The following is a 10,616-nucleotide window of genomic DNA, read 5'->3' on the forward strand; positions in this document are numbered from 1 at the left end:
CTGTGTCATTCAAATAGATCATAAATACCATACAAAAACTGTTCAATACTTATATTTACGTTTTCTCTGCCTCTTATGTTCTTTTTTTAACCTATAATTTATATTTAAGATTAAAAATGCCCGCCTTATCGACAGTCCACACAATTTCGTTTGAACAGCGTATTTTCGCGTGCTGATTGGCAAACAAAGAAGTACTTTGAAATTTTAACAAACCCTTCAATTTTATTCCACAATTCAGTATCAATACAATTGCGTATGATATGTCTGTAGGGTAATTTAAGTTTATCAATAGAACTGAGCTGAAAGTTAGATTTGAAATTGTTTCGATTTTTTCCCGGAACAAATTTTGCGCAGGGACAAATACAGTGAATACCGTAAATACGACCTTGCCCTCAACGAGGAAGTTATTTTTGGAAGTTAATTCGCACTTTTCTCTTTGCTCATTTTGTGAAGAATCCAGGCGTGAATGTATTTGTTGATTGTATGGTAACCTGACAACAGTCGGTAGATTCTATAACAGACTCGTTATTTGACATGTCGTCAGAAACTGAGGAACCGTGGATCCGAGACGCGTGAAACTGATAGCGTTTGAAGTGAGTGATCTTGCGACGGAGCACAGGTTCGTTACAAATGTCTGAAATGTTTATGTGTGCTGTGACTCATATCAGTAGGTCTGTAACATATGCGTCAGTAGGTCTATAGAATATGTGTATTTCAGACATTTGTAACGAACCCCTGTTGATCAGTGCAGTGTAACAGACGATATTTCTGATAAATTGCATGAGCGTTAAAATTGTTTCCATTGCCGGCATTGGTGATTTCAACCGATGTGCATTTTGTACGATATTGCAAACCTTGGTCTTGTTTTCGTTGTAATAAAAGTGTTTTTTTTATTTTATTTTTTATTTTGCACATAAATTTACAATGACATTGTCAAATCTCACAATGCCCAGCGATATTTCAGCAGCCGTCATGTTTATTTCTATTGGATATTGTAGTTCCGGTCAGTGTTGTAATAATACGATAAGAATTGTGTCTCGTGATGCATGGTAATTAAAGTCCCATCAACGACACAGCTTTCAAAGAGGCTATATACATGTAGTGACAATGCCATGCAAATGTAAATATAAATGTTGTACTTGAGAAAATGATACAAATATATATACTTGAGTAAGTTATGTAAATGTATTTGTACTCCTCCCTACCCTCCATACAGTATACAATGCGAACGACAGTATGATAGAAACCTAACTGTCATTACGGACAGCATGGAGATGTATATGTCTGCAGATATCTGAAATTAGAACGAGTGGCTGCAAAACCTATCTCGTCCTCGAAACAGGTTTAAGACGGAGAAAAAGACTGTATCATTCGCCTGCCAGTTCGTTAAAACACTTGACGTCAGAGAAGATCTGGTCGTCCAACTTAATGATTGCCTTAGGAAGGGGTTGTTTTTAATCATTGTCATTATCTAGGGACTTTCCTCCAAAGTGAGCGTATCTCGTTGCTGAAGAACCTCGCTTTGAGGTCTGCATGATGTTTTAATTGCTAATTATGATTATTACGCTATTGTAGTTGTAACCAACTTTCGCTACGCGTATGTTTATTAAAGACTGCAATTCTGATTACATTGTTAGTTCAGTTGGCATTGTCACATATAAAGACTACCACATCACTGATATCCACGTTTTGATTTTGTGGCATGCTTCCAGTTAAGTCGGGGTTTAAAAGTACATTTCATCATAAAATATGAAAACACCATCATCGATTGCAGCATTTAGTACGTAAAATGGTGTTCTGTTTTTTCAGAAACATACCTGTATTTTCGCAAGTGTCGTATCTCGTATACGTTGATCTTAAAGGGCGGCAAAGATGTAGAAGTTCCGCCAATTTTCACCAAAATTAAATCAAGTACACTGTACACTTAATTTGTAAACACATATTTTACAGGGAACGAGCCATTCTTTTAGGATTTCCAATTAAAACGAAATTTTGAAATCATGTTAGTTTTCGTTTATATTTTAAACCGTTATATATAATCGTTTCTCTACCTAGATTTTAACAGAGTGCAAACATACAATGTATATTTCGTACAAAGTTATGTCTAAACACTAATGCAAACCGATATAGAACCGATATCTAGTATTTCAATGGGTGCAACAGATCAAACTTTGTTTTCTCTATGTCTGCTTTGTAGAACACACGGACGAAGCACCCCGATTCTTCAGGAGGCCCCCATACGTCGCCTTTTACGATACACATGCAGAGGGATACAGCAGGTCCCACCTATCGATAAAGAAACGATATAAAACCGATATAGAAGTTCATTATAATTAAGATTAAGACCTCAAGAACGGTACCGTCCAAACGTTCTATGACGTCATCAACGCTGTCGATGATATCCGACTGATGACAAGGCGAACTTTGAAATCATCAATTAATACGTATTTCGTTGTTATCTACATATATATAACGTAACACGTGTTCCAAAGATTAAGTGAGGAAGACTCGTCGTCGGCAAACCCGTGCAGGCTCGGGGAAATAAAAGGTCTGCTGTATCCCAATGAATGATCGTAAGGTGCGACAAATGTGGAGCATCCTGTTGAATCGGGGAATGGGACCTGCTGTATCCCACCGAATGATCGTAAGGTGCGACAAATGTGGAGCATCCTGTTGAATCGGGGAATGGGACCTGCTGTATCCCACCGAATGATCGTAAGGTGCGACAAATGTGGAGCATCCTGTTGAATCGGGGTGCTTCGTCCGTGTGTTCTACAAAGCAGACATGGAGAAAACAAAGTTTGATCTGTTACACCCATTGAAATACTAGATATCGGTTCTATATCGGTTCTATATCAGTTTGTATTAGTATTTTAGACACAACGATTATTTTTGTAGACCAGTACCCTACGGAAAAACGTTCAGTTTATATCACTGACTCAAGCAGCTGTTAAATTAGAAGTAACCCGTTAAAGTCGTAGATAATGTCTGATAATGTCTGTAATGTCTGATGTCTGATAATGTCTGTAATGTCTGATGTCTGATAATGTCCTTAATGTCTGATGTCTGATAATGTCTGTAATGTCTGATGTCTGATGATGTCTGATAATGTCTGATAATGTCTGTAGTCTGATAATGTCTGTAGTCTGATAATGTCTGATAATGTCTGATGTCTGATGATGTCTGATAATGTCTGATGTCTGATATGTCTGTAAGGTCTGATAATGTCTGATAATGTCTGATGTCTGATAATGTCTGATAATGGATGTAGTCTGATAATGTCTGTAATGTCTGATGTCTGATAATGTCTATAATGTCTGATGTCTGATGATGTCTGATAATGTCTGATAATGTCTGTAGTCTGATAATGTCTGTAATGTCTGATGTCTGATAATGTCTTTGTCTGATAATGTCTGATGTCTGATAATGTCTATAATGTCTGATGTCTGATGATGTCTGATAATGTCTGATGTCTGATAATGTCTTTGTCTGATAATGTCTGATGTCTGATATTTCTGTAAGGTCTGATAATGTCTGATTATGTCTATGTCTGATAATGTCTGATAATATCTGATGATAATGCCTGATAATGTCTGATAATGTCTGTAAGGTCTGATGTCTGATGATGTCTATGTCTGATAATGTCTGATAATATCTGATGATAATGCCTGATAATGTCTGATAATGTCTGTAAGGGCTGATAATGTCTGATAATGTCTGTAATGTCTTATGTCTGATAATGTCTGTAATGTCTGATGTCTGATAATGTCCTTAATGTCTGATGTCTGATAATGTCTGATGATAATGTCTATGTCTGATAATGTCTGATAATGTCTGTAGTATGATAATGTCTGTAGTCTGATAATGTCCGTAATGTCTGATGTCTGATAATGTCTATGTCTGATAATATCTGATGTCTGATAATGTCTGATATTGTCTGTAAGGTCTGATAATGTCTGTAAGGTCTGATGTCTGATGATGTCTATGTCTGATAATGTCTGTAAGGGCTGATAATGTCTGATAATGTCTGTAGTATGATAATGTCTGTAGTCTGATAATGTCCGTAATGTCTGATGTCTGATAATGTCTATGTCTGATAACGTCTGATGTCTGATGATGTCTATGTCTGATAATGTCTGATAATGTCTATGTCTGATAATGTCTATGTCTGATAACGTCTGATGTCTGATGATGTCTATGTCTGTTAATGTCTGATGTCTGATATGTCTGTAAGTAAGGTCTGATAATGTCTGATAATGTCTGATGTCTGAGATGTCTGTAAGGTCTGATAATGTCTGTAAGGTATGATAATGTCTGATAATGTCTCATATGTCTGTAAGGTATGATAATGTCTGATAATGTCTGATATGTCTGTAAGGTATGATAATGTCTGATATGTCTGTAAGGTATGATAATGTCTGATAATGTCTGATAATGTCTATGTCTGATAATATCTGATGTCTGATAATGTCTGATATTGTCTGTAAGGTCTGATAATGTCTGTAAGGTATGATAATGTCTGATAATGTCTGATAATGTCTATGTCTGATAATATCTGATGTCTGATAATGTCTGATATTGTCTGTAAGGTCTGATAATGTCTGATAATGTCTGTAAGGTCTGATAATGTCTGTAAGGTCTGATAATGTCTGATAATGTCTATGTCTGATAATGTCTGATGTCTGATAATGCCTGATAATGTCTGTAAGGTCTGATAATGTCTGATAATGTCTGTAAGGTCTGATAATGTCTGATAATGTCTGATGTCTGATAATGTCTGATAATGTCTGTAAGGTCTGATAATGTCTGATAATGTCTGTAAGATCTGATAATGTCTGTAAGGTCTGACATTGTCTGTAAGGTCTGATAATTTCTGTAAGGTCTGATAATGTCTGATAATGTCTGTAAGGTCTGATGTCTGATGATGTCTATGTCTGTTAATGTCTGATGTCTGATATGTCTGTAAGGTCTGATAATGTCTGATAATGTCTGTAAGGTATGATAATGACTGATAATGTCTGATAATGTCTATGTCTGATAATGTCTGATGTCTGATAATGTCTATGTCTGATAATGTCTGATGTCTGATATGTCTGTAAGGTCTGATAATGTCTGATAATGTCTGTAAGGTCTGATAATGTCTGATAATGTCTATGTCTGATAACGTCTGATGTCTGATGATGTCTATGTCTGATAATGTCTGATGTCTGATATGTCTGTAAGTAAGGTCTGATAATGTCTGATAATGTCTGTAAGGTCTGATAATGTCTGATAATGTCTATGTCTGATAATGTCTGATAATGTCTGATGTCTGATAATGTCTGATGATAATGTCTGATGATAATGTCTGATAATGTCTGATGATAATGTCTATGTCTGATAATGTCTATGTCTGATAATGTCTGATAATATCTGATGATAATGCCTGATAATGTCTGATAATGTCTGTAATGTCTGGTAATGTCTGACAATGTCTGATGATAATGTCTATGTCTGATAATGTCTATGTCTGATAATGTCTGATAATGTCTGTAACGTCTGATGTCTGATGATGTCTATGTCTGATAATGTCTGATGTCTGATATGTCTGTAAGGTCTGATAATGTCTGATAATGTCTGTAAGGTCTGATAATGTCTGATAATGTCTATGTCTGATAATGTCTGATAATGTCTGATGTCTGATAATGTCTGATGATAATGTCTGATGATAATAATGTCTATGTCTGATAATGTCTGATAATGTCTGATGTCTGATAATGTCTGATGATAATGTCTGATGATAATGTCTGATAATGTCTGATGATAATGTCTATGTCTGATAATGTCTATGTCTGATAATGTCTGATAATATCTGATGATAATGCCTGATAATGTCTGATAATGTCTGTAATGTCTGGTAATGTCTGACAATGTCTGATGATAATGTCTATGTCTGATAATGTCTATTTCTGATAATGTCTGATAATGTCTGTAACGTCTGATAATGTCTGATAATGTCTGATGATAATGTCTTATAATGTCTGTAATGTCTGATAATGTCTGATAATGTCTGTAACGTCTGATAATGTCTGATAATGTCTGATGATAATGTCTTATAATGTCTGTAATGTCTGATAATGTCTGATAATGTCTGTAACGTCTGATAATGTCTGATAATGTCTGATGATAATGTCTTATAATGTCTGTAATGTCTGATAATGTCTGATTAAATCAGCACTTATGTTCTGAATGGTCCAGCGGAGAGGAATTTTGCAGTAAGATGTCCTTAGGGACATTTTCACGTAATCATGACATGGATTTTCAGTGTCATTGTTTCTGTTATGACATCATGTTTGAATGTTCAGGAACTTTGTTTCTAATAGGACATCATATTATAATTTCAAGGGCCATTGTTACTGTTAAGACATCATGATAGAATTTCTAGGGCCATTGTTTCTGTTAGGACATCACGATAGAATTTCTACGACCATTGTTTCTGTTAGGACATCATATTATAATTTCTAGGGCCATTGTTTCTGTTAGGACATCAAGATAGAATTTCTAGGGCCATTGTTTCTGTTAGGACATCACGATAGAATTTCTAGGGCCATTGTTTCTGTTAGGACATCACGATAGAATTTCTAGGGCCATTGTTTCTGTTATTACAACAAGATAGGATTTCTAGGGCCATTGTTTCTGTTATTACAACAAGATAGAATTTCTACGGCCATTGTTTCTGTTAGGACATCATATTATAATTTCTAGTGCCATTGTTTCTGTTATTACAACAAGATAGAATTTCTACGGCCTTTGTTTCTGTTATAACAACAAGGTAGAATTTCTAGGGCCATTGTTTCTGTTATTACAACAAGATAGAATTTCTAGGGCCATTGCTTCTGTTATAACAACAAGATAGAATTTCTAGTGCCATTGTTTCTGTTATAACAACAAGATAGAATTTCTACGGTCATTGTTTCTGTTATGACATCATGATAGAATTTCTACGGCCATTGTTTCTGTTAGGACATCATGATAGAATTTCTACGGCCATTGTTTCTGTTATTACAACAAGATAGAACGTCTAGGTCGATTGTTTCTGTTATTACAACAAGCTAGAATATCTACCGCCATTGTTTCTGTTATTACAACAAGATAGAATTTCTACGGCCATTGTTTCTGTTAGGACAACAAGATAGAATGTCTAGGTCCATTGTTTCTGTTATTACAACAAGATATAATTTCTAGGGCCATTGTTTCTGTTATTACAACAAGATAAAATTTCTAGGGCCATTGTTTCTGTTAGGACATCATGATAGAATTTCTATGGCCATTGTTTCTGTTATTACAACAAGATAGAATGTCTAGGTCCGTTGTTTCTGTTATTACAACAAGATAGAATTTCTAGGGCCATTGTTTCTGTTAGGACATCATGATAGAATTTGTAGGGCCATTGTTTCTGTTATTACAACAAGATAGAATGTCTAGGGCCATTGTTTCTGTTATTACAACAAGATAGAATTTCTAAGGCCATTGTTTCTGTTATTACAACAAGATAGAATTTCTAGGTCCATTGTTTCTGTTAGGACATCATGATAGAATGTCTAGGGCCATTGTCTCTGTTATTACAACAAGATAGAATGTCTAGGGCCATTGTCTCTGTTATTACAACAAGATAAAATTTCTAGGGCCATTGTTTTTGTTAGGACATCATGATAGCATGTCTAGGGCCATTGTTTCTGTTAGGACATCATTATAGAATGTCTAGGGCCATTGTCTCTGTTATTACAACAAGATATAATTTCTAGGGCCATTGTTTCTGTTAGGACATTATAGTAAAATTTCCAGGATCAGTGTCTTTTTTATCTGACACGTCTAGGAAACTCACAAGTATGCGTTTCCTCTTTTCGTTTTCGGCATCTTTTACATTCCTATTAAAGAAAAATATAATTTTCTTCACCTCTAACCGACACTCCGGGAACCGCCACGCATACACAAATGGATTAACGCAGCCGTTCAAAAGGCCTAGGGATGACGATATGACTAAAAACGTCTCGGTCCTCTGTGTCAGTTCAGGGTAAATAATCAGGTATATGTTGTAACAAAGGAAAGGAAAATACATAACGTGAAATATTACTCCGATGAGTACAAGTTTATACGTAGTTTTAAAAGTTCCTTTAGCTTTTATTCCTCTCGATAGGTCTGCTTTTACCATCTGTTTTATTCTCATGTAGATTAAGCAATATGCTATGAAAGCGAGACTACGAAATGTAATACCGACTGTCAGCTGCAGGCTTCGACCGAACGGCCCAATGTAGGGATTGAAACAGCGAACGTCGGTATAGTCTGGTACATGGTCTACAAGTATCACCACGGAATAAAACAGGGCCAAAACCCAAGTGGCAAGCTGACACAAGATGACTTTCCGCACAGTGACTTTTGTGATGTACGCATTCTCGAAATAGAGACAAATGCAACGGTCAATGGCTATAGTGGCCACTATAAGCATGGACCCGAAACCGGTAGTAAGTGTCCATGACGACTGGATGAAACAGGAGGCGTGCGGTGGGATTTCCACAATACTGATCCGAAGTATGATACGTACTATAAGAGATATCCCACTCAAAACGTCACAGATAATGAGATTCATTGCCGGTATCTTGATATTTTGTGGAATACCACGCGTCCGACTCATGGAAACCAGCGCCACCGCATTAGGTAGCACCACGCTTATAGAGATTACGGAGTAAATACACATGCGTAGTTTATATTCCTCGGCGTCTACAATCGTCATCGTCGGTGTTAAATGGTTTTACCAAACTGTTCCTAGAGTAGTACAACCATTGCTTCTGTCGAATGTGTTACTTCTCTGGGTTGAGAGTAGTCACTATCTTCTGTGTCGAATATGTTACTTCTCTGGGTCGACAATAGTAACTATCTTCTGTGTCGAATGTGTTACTTCTCTGGGTTGATAGTAGTCACTATCTCCTGTGTCGAATGTGTTACTTCTCTGGGTCGACAATAGTAACTATCTTCTGTGTCGAATGTGTTACTTCTCTGAGTCGACAATAGTAACTATCTTCTGTGTCGAATGGGTTACTTCTCTGGGTTGATAGTAGTCACTATCTCCTGTGCCGAATGTGTTACTTCTCTGGGTCGACAATGGTAACTATCTTCTGTGTCGAATGTGTTACTTCTCTGGGTCCACAATAGTAACTATCTTCTGTGTCGAATGTGTTACTTCTCTGGGTCGATAGTATAGTAACTATCTTCTGTGTCAAATATTTTACAGATCGTGGCCTATTGTTACTAATTCCATATTTTATAAATTTATTTCTGGTGCTGTAGTATTATGCTATTACTCCTGTGTTGAATCTTTTTACTTAACTGTGTCTTTGCTTCAATCTTTTATGCCTAAGTCATTAATTTGTCTAGGTACATGATCACCATCTAGTATGGAATGTATGATATGGCTGTAATCTGAAGCACGCTGTATTCGGGACACCAGAGTCACAGTATGTCTGATGTAGTCTGTAGCACGTTGTATTCGGAACACCAGAGTCACAGTATGTCTAATGTAATCTGTAGCACGTTCGGAACACCAGCGTCACAGTATGTCTGATGTAATCTGTAGCACGTTGTATTCGGAACACCAGAGTCACAGTATGTCTGATGTAGTCTGTAGAACGTTCGGAACACCAGCGTCACAGTATGTCTGATGTAATCTGTAGCACGTTCGGAACACCAGCGTCACAGTATATCTGATGTAGTCTGTAGCAGGTTGTATTCGGAACACCAGAGTCACAGTATGTCTGATGTAATCTGTAGCACGTTCGGAACACCAGCGTCACAGTATGTCTGATGTAATCTGGAGCACGTTCGGAACACCAGCGTCACATTATATCTGATGTAGTCTGTAGCACATTCGGAACACCGGAGTCACAGTATGTCTAATGTAATCTGTAGCACGTTCGGAACCCCAGCGTCACAGTATATCTGATGCAGTCTGTAGCACGTTCGGAACACCAGCGCCACAGTATATCTGATGTAGTCTGTAGCCCGTTCGGAACACCGGAGTCACAGTATGCCTGATGTAGTCTGTAGCACGTTCGGAACACCGGAGTCACAGTATGTCCGATGTAATCTATAGCACGTTCGGAACACCAGAGTCACAGTATGTCTGATGTAATGTCCTGTAGTGTCCTGGTCGTTTACCTGGAAGATATGAACGTGATAAATAATTTGAGTTTTGCAAGAGTTGCAATATCTTTATCATAATGTTTGTGATAAATAATTGTCTCCTAGCTATATAGCCGTAAGACTGACAGGCCCATTGGACCTTAGTCGATCTATAGTGATCAATTCTCGATACCCAGGGGTGACGTCCCCTTTCGCTTTCTGCATGCCTGGAATATGTCTGAGGCGAAAAAACCCTGAACAATTGCTAGGCTGATACATGTCCTATAAAGATAATCGAGGAGCGAAGCCCGACTTCAAAGTCAGCCAACGTTACCGTTACGCGACTGTGAGATTATTTTGATATACATCAAAGGATCGATTTGGTCTTCCTGTCACAGCAAAAACGTGGCGCACATTGATCCTTCGATTTTGTCATGACGTTATATTCCAGGGGTGCAGAG

The sequence above is a fragment of the Mizuhopecten yessoensis genome, unplaced genomic scaffold, assembly GCF_002113885.1.
Source record: "Mizuhopecten yessoensis strain PY_sf001 unplaced genomic scaffold, ASM211388v2 scaffold10477, whole genome shotgun sequence".
Lineage (NCBI taxonomy): Eukaryota > Metazoa > Mollusca > Bivalvia > Pectinida > Pectinidae > Mizuhopecten > Mizuhopecten yessoensis.